A 14326-nucleotide genomic window follows, 5' to 3' on the forward strand; every position below is an offset into this window, starting at 1 on the left:
TCTAGTGTGTCCCGGCACAGACCTCAGCATGGGGGCCTTGACTGGGCCAGGAAAAGAAACAACACGAGAGAAGAAGAGAGAGAAAAAAAGAGAGGACAGAAGGAGAGAAGGGAGAGTCCTGGCAGGGTTTTCTATTTTGGGGAAGGACAGCCCAGATCCCACCACTGACACCAATTCACAAACGTCAGTCTGGAGCTTAGAATGCAGCACCTCAGCTTCGGTTCAGTCACAGGTTATCCATTCTCCAATGATCTAGTCTAACAAACAAAACCTTGGATCATCATCTTAACACGTCTTTCTCTCCTCTTTTATTTTCCTTCCCTTTCTCCGTAGTGGATATGCTAGTTCCTTGCGAGGCTTCGTCACCACTCCGGCCGAAGCGGCCCATGGATCTGCATACCTAGAGCCTGGTGCGTCCCGGGCCTGACTCGGTTATGCTGGCACCCCACCACTCCCTCTTCCTGGGAGCCTTCTCAGTCCAGCACTGTTCCCAGTACTCCCAGCAGCACCTGCCACAGCACATCCAGGTGAGGAGCCCTTTCACAAACGTTATAGTTGAGATAGCCCTCCATGGCACTGGCTATGCTGTCACAGAAGCAATCAATGGCAAATATAGGAGGTGTGCCCTCTTTCCATCTCTATGATCCCTTTCCTTGGGCTGAAATAAGTTCCTGAATATTGTCTATGTCCCAGTTCGCCGTTCGTCACTAGTTACCACAGCCACAAAGTCATTAACCCCGGCTATTTCAAAAATGTATATTTTAAAAATGTGATTTTATACCTAACCTTAACCCTGACCTTAAACACACTGCTAACCTTAAATTAAAACCAAAAAGCAAATGTTTATTTTCATGAATGTTTACGATATAGCCAATTGGGACTTTGTGGTTGTGGTAACCCAGTGTGCTTAAATGCAAATCTGAATGGTCTCGTTTCAGTACAGGTATGACATGGAGCAGAGTCGGTGGGAGAAAGAGCAGGACAAGAGACAGGAACTGCAGCAGCTGATGTATAAGGATAAGAGTGAGCAAAGTAAGTAACTGTGCCCCCTGGCCCTGTGGAGGACACATTGCATGTCATAGAAATGAGTAAAATGTTATCAGTATGTTATGATCTGTATCACAGGAGGTTGGTGGCACCTTAATTGGGGAGAACAGGCTCGTGGTAATGGCAGGAGCGGAATTGGTGGAATGGTATCAAATACATAAAACATATGGTTTCTATGTGTTTGATGCCATTCCAATCGCATCGTTCCAGCCATTATTATGAGCCGTCCTCCACTCAGCATCCTCCACTGTACTGTATATAAGGAATCAAATCGAATCAAATCAAATTTTATTGGCCACATGCGCCGAATACAACAGGTGCAGACATTACAGTGAAATGCTTACTTACAGCCCTTAACCAACAGTGCATTTATTTTTAACAAATAAAACAACAACAACAAAAAGTGTTGAGAAAAAAAGAGCAGAACTAAAATAAAATAACAGTAGGGAGGTCATATATACAGGGGGGTACCGGTGCAGAGTCAATGTGCGGGGGCACCGGCTAGTTGAGGTAGTTGAAGTAATATGTACATGTGGGTAGAGTTAAAGTGACTATGCATAAATAATTAACAGAGTAGCAGCAGCGTAAAAGGATGGGGTGGTGGGGCAGTGCAAATAGTCCGGGTAGCCATGATTAGCTGTTCAGGAGTCTTATGGCTTGGGGGTAGAAGCTGTTGAGAAGTCTTTTGGACCTAGACTTGGCACTCCGGTACCGCTTGCCATGCGGTAGCAGAGAGAACAGTCTATGACTAGGGTGGCTGGAGTCTTTGACAATTTTGAGGGCCTTCCTCTGACACCGCCTGGTATAGAGGTCCTGGATGGCAGGAAGCTTGGCCCCAGTGATGTACTGGGCCGTACGCACTACCCTCTGTAGTGCCTTGCGGTCGGAGGCCAAGCAGTTGCCATACCAGGCAGTGATGCAACCAGTCAGGATGCTCTCGATGGTGCGGCTGTAGAATTATTTGAGGATCTGAGGACCCATGCCAAATATTTTCAGTCTCCTGAGGGGGAATAGGCTTTGTCGTGCCCTCTTCACGACTGTCTTGGTGTGTTTGGACCATGATAGTTCGTTGGTGATGTGGACACCAAGGAACTTGAAGCTCTCAACCTGTTCCACTACAGCCCCGTCGATGAGAATGGGGGCGTGCTCAGTCCTCTTTTTTTCCTGTAGTCCACAATCATCTCCTTTGTCTTGGTCACGTTGAGGGAGAGGTTGTTATCCTGGCACCACACGGCCAGGTCTCTGACCTCCTCCCTATAGGCTGTCTCATCGTTGTCGGTGATCAGGCCTACCACTGTTGTGTCGTCGGCAAACATAATGATGGTGTTGGAGTCGTGCCTGGCCATGCAGTCATGGGTGAACAGGGAGTACAGGAGGGGACTGAGCACGCACCCCTGAGGGGCCCCCGTGTTGAGGATCAGTGTGGCAGATGTGTTGTTACCTACCCTTACCACCTGGGGGCGGCCCGTCAGGAAGTCCAGGATCCAGTTGCAGAGGGAGGTGTTTAGTCCCAGGATCCTTAGCTTAGTGATGAGCTTTGAGGGCACTATGGTGTTGATTGCTGAGCTGTAGTCAATGAATAGCATTCTCACGTAGGTGTTCCTCTTGTCCAGGTGGGAAAGGGCAGTGTGGAGTGCAATAGAGATTGCATCATCTGTGGATCTGTTGGGGCGGTATGCAAATTGGAGTGGGTCGTGGGTTTCTGGGATAATGCTGTTGATGTGAGCCATGACCAGCCTTTCAAAGCACTTCATGGCTACAGACGTCAGTGCTACGGGTCGGTAGTCATTTAGGCAGGTTATCTTAGAGTCCTTGGGCACGGGGACTATGGTGGTCTGCTTGAAACATGTTGGTATTACAGACTCAGTCAGAGACATGTTGAAAATGTCAGTGAAGACATTTGCCAGTTGGTCAGCACATGCTCGGAGTACACGTCCTGGTAATCCGTCTGGCCCTGCGGCCTTGTGAATGTTGACCTACTTAAAAGTCTTACTCACATCGGCTACGGAGAGCGTGATCACATAGTCATCCGGAACAGCTGGTGCTCTCATTCATGCTTCAGTGTTGCTTGCCTCGAAGCGAGCATAGAAGTGGTTTAGCTCGTCTGGAAGTCTTGTGTCACTGGGCAGCTCGCGGCTGTGCTTCCCTTTGTAGTCTGTAATAGTTTTCAAGCCCTGCCACATCCGACGAGCGTCAGAGCCAGTGTAGTACGATTCAATCTGAGTCCTGTATTGACTGTTTGCCTGTTTGATGGTTCGTCGGAGGGCATAGCGGGATTTCTTATAAGCGTCCGGGTTAGAGTCCCGCTCCTTGAAAGCGGCAGCTCTACCCTTTAGCTCAGTGCGGATGTTTCCTGTAATCAATGGCTTCTGGTTGGGGTATGTACGTACGGTCACTGTGGGGACGACATCATCGATGCACTTATTGATGAAGCCAGTGACTGATGTGGTGTACTCCTCAATGCTATCTGAAGAATCCCGGAACATGTTCCAGTCTGTGCTAGCAAAACAGTCCTGTAGCTTAGCATCTGTGTCATCTGACCACTTTTTTATTAACCGAGTCACTGGTGCTTCCTGCTTTAGTTTTTGCTTATAAGCAGGAATCAGGAGGATAGAGTTATGGTCAGATTTGCCAAATGGAGGGCGAGGGAGAGCTTTGTATGCATCTCTGTGTGTGGAGTAAAGGTGGTCTAGAGTTTTTTTTCCTCTGGTTGCACATTTAACATGCTGGTAGAAATTAGGTAGAACGGATTTAAGTTTCCCTGCATTAAAGTCCCCGGCCACTAGGAGCGCTGCATCTGGATGAGCGTTTTCCTGTTGATTTATGGCCTTATACAGCTCATTCAGTGCAATCTTAATGCCAGCATTAGTTTGTGGTGGTAAATAGACAACTATGAAAAATATAGATGAAAACTCTCTTGGTAAATAGTGTGGTCTACAGCTTATCATAAGATACTCTACCTCAGGCGAGCAAAACCTCGAGACTTCCTTAGTATTTGATTTTGTGCACCAGCTGTTGCTTACAAATATACACAGACCGCCACCCCTTGTCTTACCGGAGTCAGCCGTTCTATCCTGCCGATGTAGCGTATAGCCCGCTAGCTGTATGTTATCCATGTCGTCGTTCAGCCACGACTCGGTGAAACATAAGATATTACAGTTTTTAATGTCCCGTTGGTAGGATAACCGTAATCTTAGGTCATCCAATTTGTTCTCCAATGATTGAAGATTGGCTAATAGGATTGATGGGAGCGGCAGTTTACTCGCTCGCCGTCGGATCCATACAAGGCACCCCGACCTACGTCCACGATATCGCCGTCTCTTTCTCATGCGAATGACGGGGATTTGGGCCTTGTCGGGTGTCTGTAGGATATCCTTCGCGGCCGCCTCGTTGAAGAAAAAATCTTCGTCCAATACGAGGTGAGTAATCGCTGTCCTGATATCCAGAAGCTCTTTTTGGTTATAAGAGACGATGGCAGAAACATTATGTACAAAATAAATTACAAATAACGCGGAAAAACACACATAATAGTACAATTGGTTAGAGGGCTGTAAAACGGTAGCCATCTTCTCCGGCGCCGTTTGTGTTAAATACTTATATTATCATGTAAACTTTGATGACCATGTCTTTTAGAAATGCAATGTATGATGACAGCTGTGCGGTCTTGTAGGTAGTTTAGGTGTTTGTGTGCATGGGTTTCGGTTGATCCTTTGAATCATACAATGTGTTTTATGGAACAAGGGGAATTCCTTTAGTTAAGTCACAGTCTATTTGCACATGAAACCTAAGTCGAAACAAGGAAGCAAGTAACATGGAGCACTTAATAATTGTACAATGTCATGTTGTTTGTTGTCTTTTACTTTCGGGAAGGAAACCTCTGTTAACAAATGTGGCCAAGCAATCTGTAAGTCACCAAATTCCTAGGAACCTGCCCATCAGAGTTCAGCTTTAAAGGGGTTACATGCCGCCCCCTCTTTTTACTGCCAAAGTCTGCCATTGTTGATTCTGCTCGTGAGGAGATGACAGGCCTCTGAACGACGCTGATGGGAGGTTGCAGCTTTCCTATTTGACAACAGAAAACCAACCGTCTTTTGTTGTCTAATAGAAAGGCTGCATTATCAGAATGTGATTTTGTATTGACATTTTCTGAAATTACAATGCAAAAATTCAACATTTAGCTCCTTTAATGGCTTATCCTTCAATAACTTGCATTTCGCAAGTCATAGCAGTCAGACGGTCTGACTAGTAATAAATTACAAGGGAAATGCATAGCATCTTTCCTCTTCTGCTAATGTTGACATTTTCGGTAGGTGCATTGAATACTCAGTTTTAATAAGCAGGAATATAGGTAGATTATTGATTTTAACACATGATGAAACTGCTTGTCAGTTATTATACAGTACAGATAAAATATGTATATTTTAATTGTTGTCCGTATCCCGCCACTGACACTAACACATCAAGTTCAGGGGTTGGAACCAGTTCAGGGAACAGAACCGAAAACCGGAAAATAACAAACATTTTCCTGGAACAGAATCCGAACCAGGAAACGAAAGTGATCTATATAGTTGTGGAACAGAAACATTATTTTTAAAAGCATGGGAACCGTTAATAATGTTATTTTACGTTCCAGGAAATGTTTTCAGTCCCACAAAAAACGCAACAAAGCGCCTATGCAAAGTCCTCACTATGTCACACAGAAACGTATTCCAGTGTCTGCCGGCCAGGTGGAAGTCTTTGCCAGTGTGTGTGAGTGTGTAGGCAACCTGCCCCTCCCCATCTGAAGCGTAGTCTACTGTAGCCTACTGACGTTACAACTGTGATTCAGAAATGATGGAGAGATTTTTTATTAGAGAAGAATGGATTCACTTTTCAATGCTAGTAAAGTATACTATACAGGTCCTTCAGAAATTATTCATACCCCTTGACTTATTCCACATTTTGTTGTGTTACAGCCTGAATTTAAAATAAATTCAATCGATTTTTCACCCATCTACACACAATAACCCATAATGACGAAGTGAAAACGTGTTTTTAGAAATTCTTGCAAATTTATTGAAAATGAAATACAGAAATATCTCATTTACATAAGTATTCACACCCCTTTGCTATGACACTCCGAATTGAGCTCAGGTGCATCCAATTTCTTTTGATCATCCTTGAGATGTCACTACAACTTGATTGGAGTCCACCTGTGGCCAATTCAATTGTTTGGACATGATTTAGAAAGAAACACACCTGTCTATATAAGGTCCCACAGTTGACAGTGCATGTCAGAGCAGAAACTATACCATGAAGTCCAAGGAACTGTCTGTAGATCTTCAAGATATAATTGTGATGAGGCATACAGTGCATTTGGAAATTATTCTGACCCCTTCACTTTAACCAAATGTTGTTACTTTACAGCCTTATTCTAAAATTGATTAAATTAAAAATGTTCCTCATCAATACCCCATAATGACAAAGCGAAAACAGGTTTTTAGAAATGTTTACAAATGTATAATAAATACAGAAATACCTTATTTACATAAGTATTCAGACCCTTTGCTATAAGACTCGAAATTGAGCTCAGGTGCATCCTGTTTTCATTGATCATCCATGAGATGTTTCTACAATTTGATTGGAGTCCACCTGTGGTAAATTCAATTGATTGGATATGATTTGGAAAGGCACACAGCTGTCTATATAAGTATTCAGACCCCTTGACTTTTTAAACATTTTGTTACGTTACAGCTTTATTCTAAAATTGATTAAATAGTTTTTTTTCCTCATCAATCTACACACAATACCTCATAATGGCAAAGCAAAAACAGGTTTTTACAAATTTTTGCTAATTTATTAAAGATAAAAAAAATGGAAATATCACATTTCCATAAGTATTCAGACCCTTTACTCAGTACTTTGTTGAAGCACCTTTGGCAGCGATTACAGCATCGAGTCTTCTTGGGTATGACGCTACAAGTTGGGCACACCTGTATTTGGGGAGTTTCTCCCATTCTTCTCTGCAGATTCTCTCAAGCTCTGTCAGGTTGGATGGGGAGCGTTGCTGCACAGCTATTTTCAGGTCTCTCCAGAGATGTTAGATCGGGTTCAAGTCCGGGCTCTTTGGCCTGAATGCCAAGCATCACGTCTGGTGGAAACCTGGCACCATCCCTACGGTGAAGCATGGTGGTGGCAGCATCATGCTGTGGGGATGTTTTTCAGCGGCAGGCACTGGGAGACTAGTCAGGATCGAGGGAAAGATGAACGGAGCAAGAGAGATCCTTGATGAAAACCTGCTCCAGAGCGCTCAGTACCTCAGACTAGGGCGAAGGTTCACCTTCCAACAGGATAACGACCCTAAGCACACAGCCAAGACAATGCAGGAGTTGCTTCGGGGCAAGTCTCTGAATGTCCTTGAGTGGCCCAGCCAGAGCCCGGACTTGAACCCAATTGAACATCTCTGGAGATACCTGAAAATAGCTGTGCAGCGACGCTCCCCATCCAACCTTACAGAGCTTGAGAGGATCTGCAGAGAAGAATGGGAGAAACTCCCCAAATACAGGTGTGCCAAGCTTGTAGCGTCATAACCAAGAAGACTTGATGCTGTAATCGCTGTCAAAGGTGCTTCAACAAAGTACTGGGTAAAGGGTCTGAATACTTAAGAAATGTGATATTTCCGTTTAAATTTTTTATACATTTGCAAAACATTCTAAAAACCTTTTTTTCTTTTGTCATTATGGGTTATTTTGTGAAGATTGATTAGGGGAAAAACGATTCAATCCATTTTAGAATAAGGCTGTAACGTAACAAAATGTGGAAAAAGTCAAGGGGTCTGAATACTTTCCGAATGCACTGAAAGTGCGTGGGTGTGTTTCCCTCTGAGAATACTGTCTGACTGAACACTCTTGCAGACATTTCTCTCTCTTAGTCATTTCTCTACTCAGGGACCATATTCATAAAGTGTCTCAGAGTAGAAGTGTTGATCTTGGATGAGTTTTCCTTTCCGATCACAATGAATACGATTAGCATCTCCTATCCTGAGTCGCTTTAACTCAGCTTAGATACAGGGCAGAGTTCAATTAAAGCTGCAAGGTGTCTGTTCACAAGGTTCCTGGATCTGCAAAAATATTGGTTAAAAATAACTATAGTTCATCCCTTAAAAACATTGGGTTTGGATCTTTGATGATATAATGTCTGTCTGTGGTACTGTGTGCAAGTATGCTGAGTGAAGTTTGCTGTTGTTTTTTTGATGCAGTACTGTTTTTTCTCATTTGACCAATGCTAAATAGGGTAGCTAACACTTTATTATGTGTTATGTTTTGAATTCTTATAGCAAGTCTTATAATGCACCATGGGATAGGCACTATAGGTGTATTCATAATGCATTTTAAAACAGGTGACTCATAGACAGTGTTATTACGGTAAGGAGTTAAGAACATTGTGTGCTTAACCTACTGTACAATTCATTAAGGATTATGATGAAGGATTTCATATTGTTTTACTGCCATTAAGCCTTACCTGTCCATGCCAGGGCAGTGTGGAACAGGGTTTACCAGTGTGAGGACACGGGCCCTTGACGGTAAGTATGTGAGTAACGCTGCTGACTAATGTTTGTCATGACGTTCAGACACCGTGGTACATTTCCATCATATTGTCCTCTCCTGCTCTGAGGGGAATAATATGTCTCCTCCCTTCCTCCTTGTCTGTCCTTTCTTTCTATCTGCAGTATCTTTAATATCACATTCCATGCAAGGCCATTGAAACTGCTTGGAGGAGGATTCAATTGGTAGAGCATGGCGCTTGTAACGCCAGGGTAGTGGGTTCGATCCCCGGGACCACCCATACGTAAAAATGTATGCGCACATGACTGTAAGTCGCTTTGGATAAAAGCATCTGCTAAATGGCATATTATTATAGTATTATGTATCAATCTTTTTGACACCTAAACATGAGATTGTGGTGTAAGTTGAATTTGCCAAAATTTCTAAAAACCTGTTTTTGCTTTGTCATTATGGTGTATTGTGTGTAGATTGATGAAGAAAAAAAACTATTGAATCAATTTTAGAATAAGGCTGTAACACAACAACATTTGGAAAAGGTCAAGGGGTCTGAATACTTTCCGAATGCACTGTATATCTGGGGAAAGGTATAATAATAATAATAATATGCCATTTAGCAGACGCTTTTATCCAAAGCGACTTACAGTCATGCGTGCATACATTTTTGTGTATGGGTGGTCCCGGGGATCGAACCCACTACCTTGGCGTTACAAGCGCCGTGCTCTACCAGCTGAGCTACAGAGGACCACATAAAACAATTTATAGAATCGTGAAAGAAAGATGCAAGCCAATCCTGAGAAGAAGGCACATGACAGCACGCCTGGAGTTTGCAAAAAGGCACGTGCAAGACTGAGATCATAAGGGAAAATATTTTGTTGTCTGATGAGAAAAAAATGTAACTCTTTGGCCTGAATGCAAAGCTCTATGTGTGGAGAGAACCAGGCACAGCACATCACCCGTCTAACACCATCCCTACCGTGAAGCATGGTGGTGGCAGCATCATGCTATGGGGATGCTTTTCAGCAGCAGAGACTGGGAGACTGGTAAGGATAGAGGGAACAATGAATGGAGCCAAATACAGGCAAATCCTTGATGATTCCCACGGGGGGACCAGTACGACAGAGTATGAACATTTTTGGCACTCACTACTGTAAGTCGCTCTGGATAAGAGTGTCTGCTAAATTACTAAAATGTAAAAGCTGATACAGACATACAGTGAGGGAAAAAAGTATTTGATCCCCTGCTGATTTTGTACGTTTGCCCACTGACAAAGACATGATCAGTCTATAATTTTAATGGTAGGTTTATTTGAACAGTGAAGGACAGAATAACAACAACAAAATCCAGAAAAACGCATCTCAAAAATGTTATAAATTGATTTTACATTTTAATGAGGGAAATAAGTATTTGACCCCCTCTCAATCAGTAAGATTTCTGGCTCCCAGGTGTCTTTTATACAGGTAACGAGCTGAGATTAGGAGCACACTCTTAAAGGGAGTGCTCCTAATCTCAGCTTGTTGCCTGTATAAAAGACACCTGTCCACAGAAGCAATCAATCAATCAGATTCCAAACTCTCCACCATGGCCAAGACCAAAGAGCTCTCCAAGGATGTCAGGGACAAGATTGTAGACCTACACAAGGCTGGAATGGGCCACAAGACCATCACCAAGCAGCTTAGTGAGAAGGTGACAACAGTTTGTGCGATTTTTCGCAAATGGAAGAAACACAAAAGACTGTCAATCTCCCTCGGCCTGGGGCTCCATGCAAGATCTCACCTCGTGGAGTTGCAATGATCATGAGAACGGTGAGGAATCAGCCCAGAACTACACGGGAGGATCTTGTCAATGATCTCAAGGCAGCTGGGACCATAGTCACCAAGAAAACAATTGGTAACACACTACGCCGTGAAGGACTGAAATCCTGCAGCGCCCGCAAGGTCCCCCTGCTCAAGAAAGCACATATACATGCCCGTCTGAAGTTTGCCAATGAACATCTGAATGATTCAGAGGAGAACTGGGTGAAAGTGTTGTGGTCAGATGAGACCAAAATTGAGCTCTTTGGCATCAACTCAACTCGCCGTGTTTGGAGGAGGAGGAATGCTGCCTATGACCCCAAGAACACCATCCCCACCGTCAAACATGGAGGTGGAAACATTATGCTTTGGGGGTGTTTTTCTGCTAAGGGGACAGGACAACTTCACTGCATCAAAGGGACGATGGACGGGGCCATGTATCGTCAAATCTTGGGTGAGAACCTCCTTCCCTCAGCCAGGGCATTGAAAATGGGTCGTGGATGGGTATTCCAGCATGACAATGACCCAGAACAAACGGCCAAGGCAACAAAGGAGTGGCTCAAGACGAAGCACATTAAGGTCCTGGAGTGGCCTAGCCAGTCTCCAGACCTTAATCCCATAGAAAATCTGTGGAGGGAGCTGAAGGTTCAAGTTGCCAAACGTCAGGCTCTAAACCTTAATGACTTGGAGAATAGATCTGCAAAGAGGAGTGGGACAAAACCCCTCCTGAGATGTGTGCAAACCTGGTGACCAACTACAAGAAACATCTGACCTCTGTGATTGCCAACAAGGGTTTTGCCACCAAGTACTAAGTCATGTTTTGCAGTGGGGTCAAATACTTATTTCCCTCATTAAAATGCAAATCAATTTATAACATTTTTTACATGCATTTTTCTGGATTTTTTTGTTGTTATTCTGTCTCTCACTGTTCAAATAAACCTACAATTAAAATTATAGACTGATCATTTCTTTGTCAGTTGGCAAACGTACAAAATCAGCAGGGGATCAAATACTTTTTTCCCTCACTGTACCCAAGACGACTCAAAGCTGTAATCGCCACCAAAGGTGCTTCTACAAAGTATTGACTCAGGGGTGTGAATACTTATGTAAATAAGATATTTTTATATTTCATTTTCAATAAATTTGCAAACATTTCTACAAACGTGTTTTCACTTTGTCATTATGGGATATTTTATGTAGATGGGTATTTTTTTACATTTAGCCTGTTACATAACAAAATGTTAAATAAGTCAAAGGGTATGAATACTTTCTGACATTGGATTTATTAACTACAAAAAGTTAAGAAGTGTTTTTAATACTGGTGCCCCTCTGCACACACAAGCTTGTTAGCTAGCTAGCTAGCTAGCTAGCTCTAGTCCAACTTTAAGCCAACTCTCAGAAGTTCAAAGACATTCAAAGTTCCTCCATAGAAGCCGCTCCTCTGTAGGTATAATTCTGTGGGCCTAATTCAGATAATGCATGTCATAACAAGATTCCCAGTGCTTCAAGCCAAGCCTCTTCCTCCACCCTCTCTCACTCTCTCCCCACCTGCAAAATGTCAGTTGCATCTTGTGCCCTACACTTGTCTGTCCATTGTGCATACATATGTGCTCCATAGCTAGCTGCTCTATCCGCACTGATTGGTGAAGTAATTTAATGTCGAGCTAATGGAATATTTTTAGGGGGATTTCAGGGGTTCATAAAGGAACGATATACACCGGTACTTATTTTTTTGTTCGAACCGGTTCAGAATGTAATTTTGCAGGTCGGAACAGTGAAACGGAACAAAACAAAAACGGAAAATAAGTTTAGTCAGCTTAGAATTCTGCACTTCAGCTTCGGTTCATTCTTGCCTGTGGTCCTCTGTAGCTCAGCTGGTAGAGCACGGCGCTTGTAACGCCAAGGTAGTGGGTTCGATCCCCGGGACCACCCATACACACAAAAAAAAAATATGTATGCACGCATGACTGTAAGTCGCTTTGGATAAAAGCGTCTGCTAAATGGCATATTATTATTATTATTATTGCCTCTGATTGGGTGACTCTGTTGATGGACAGGTGCTGTGGCCAGTCTCCTGGTGAAACAGAAACTCAGAAGCCAAATCCTGAAGAGGAAGGAGCAGGCCGCCCTGGAGAGGACCGTCTCCAACCCCACCAGAAACACGCCCAGGGGTTACAGGTGAGAGTCGACCCAGTAGAGACTATGATTAAAGTTTCTACAGAAACGTTGTTTCCTTGTTGCATTCAACGTTTAAAAAATGTGTGACTGTGAGAGAGAGAACTGTGTGTGTCCACTCATGAAAATACGCTGTTATTAGACTCCTATGGCTATGGTGGAACTACCATCTTGTTCTTCTCACCTATCCAATCCTGTCCCACAAATTATCCTCATAAGGAATGAAAGTAAGAAAGATTTACCTCTAAGACAACTTAGATAGGCCTGAGTGACTCATTAGATTAGGTCAGTGGTCACCAACCTTTTCTGAGTCAAGATCACTTTCGCAGTCAAAAAGCAAGCCGACCCCCCCCCCCCCCCAAAAAAAAAAACATGACTTAAAAAATATAACATTAACCTAATAAACGGTTATTTTATTTACTGGTTACATTTTACCCCTTTTTCGTGATATCCTATTGGTAGTTAAAGTCTTGTCCCATCGCTGCAACTCCCGTACGGACTAGGGAGAGGCGAAGGTCGAGAGCCATGCGTCCCCCGAAACACGACCCCGCCAAGTCGCACTGCTTCTTGACACAGTGCACGCTTAACCTAGAAGCCTGCCATTCCAATGTGTCAGAGGAAACACCGTACAGCTGTCGACCAATGTCAGAGTGCAGGCGCCCGGCCGCTAGAGCACGATGGGACAAGGACATCCCAGCCAGACTAACCCTCCCCTAACCCGGACGACGCTGGGCCAATTGTGCACTGCCTCATGGGTCTCCCAGTCACGGCCGGCTGCAACACAGCCCGGGATCGAACCCGGATCTGTAGTGACACCTCTAGCACTGCGATGTAGTGCCTTAGACCACTGCGCCACTCAGGAGGCCCATAAAAAATGTTCTGTAGGAATGAGGTTTGTGCAGTAGACCTAATACATTATCACAGCACATTGGCTATATGCCTGGCCTGCCAATATTGTTCTTCTCAGAACATATTATATTTCAAAACTCAAGCTTTGATAACAAAATAGATCAGTTGGTGTAGCACTTGCGAGGCATAGCTGAGCATAAATTTAAATAATTTGCCAACAATTTGCTTTTTTATTTTACTGGACTGATGGTACTGTACCTGCATCTGATTGTTATGGTGCCTTCAAGACAACTGGGAACTCTGAAAAAACGAGGTCAAATCATGACACAGTCTTCCACCTGATGGCATTAACTCGAGTCGCACCACATCTGCCTCAGGCACAAATTCATGCTATTCCTTTGACCAGAGAAAGTGAAATATTCACAACGAGCTGCTAATAATAATAAAAACACTGGGCTATCGATACACTTGGCTACACATTCATTGCCGCTGCATCTTGAGTGGAAGTAGAGAGAAGCGCGTTTTATGTTTTATAATAGTGTTGAATAAAAAACAGTGTTGACAGTGCTGAATAAAACTTAGACATGAACTCAGGTGATATATTACAGCCTGACTGACTGGCCTGAGTGAAGCATTATTTTACAATACGATTCTTTACTGTCCCTTTTCATCAACATTATTTTTGTGAGGCCACCAGTACATACACAAAATCAATAGAACACAATACAATAGACACTTAGCAATGGTTATTTAACATTTTGGTGGATGACTCTCAACTGGCTCTCATGGTTGCATAGGGAACTGGCCCCAGATCCTGACATGCCAACAAAGCCTCACATGGTGACCCCTGCTGTCCATCATCCTCCATGTGACCAACGCAAGGACACGCCCCTCAGAAGAACAGGTGAGACATTTTGTAGT

General features: G+C 43.6%; 1 pseudogene across 1 annotated transcript in view; it reads left to right on the plus strand.

Annotated features, from left to right (window-relative positions):
* Positions 1–386: 386 nt before the first annotated feature.
* LOC311134395 (histone deacetylase 7-like) overlaps positions 387–14326 on the plus strand; it is a 56248-nt pseudogene continuing 42308 nt past the window's right edge. Inside the window, exons 1-4 of the transcript XR_014615394.1 lie at positions 387–527; positions 939–1032; positions 12439–12559; positions 14203–14309. The product of XR_014615394.1 is annotated as a histone deacetylase 7-like (transcript). The remainder of the gene's footprint in view (positions 528–938; positions 1033–12438; positions 12560–14202; positions 14310–14326) is intronic.

This window comes from Coregonus lavaretus, assembly GCF_964263955.1.
Source record: "Coregonus lavaretus genome assembly, chromosome: 8".
NCBI classification, from domain to species: domain Eukaryota; kingdom Metazoa; phylum Chordata; class Actinopteri; order Salmoniformes; family Salmonidae; genus Coregonus; species Coregonus lavaretus.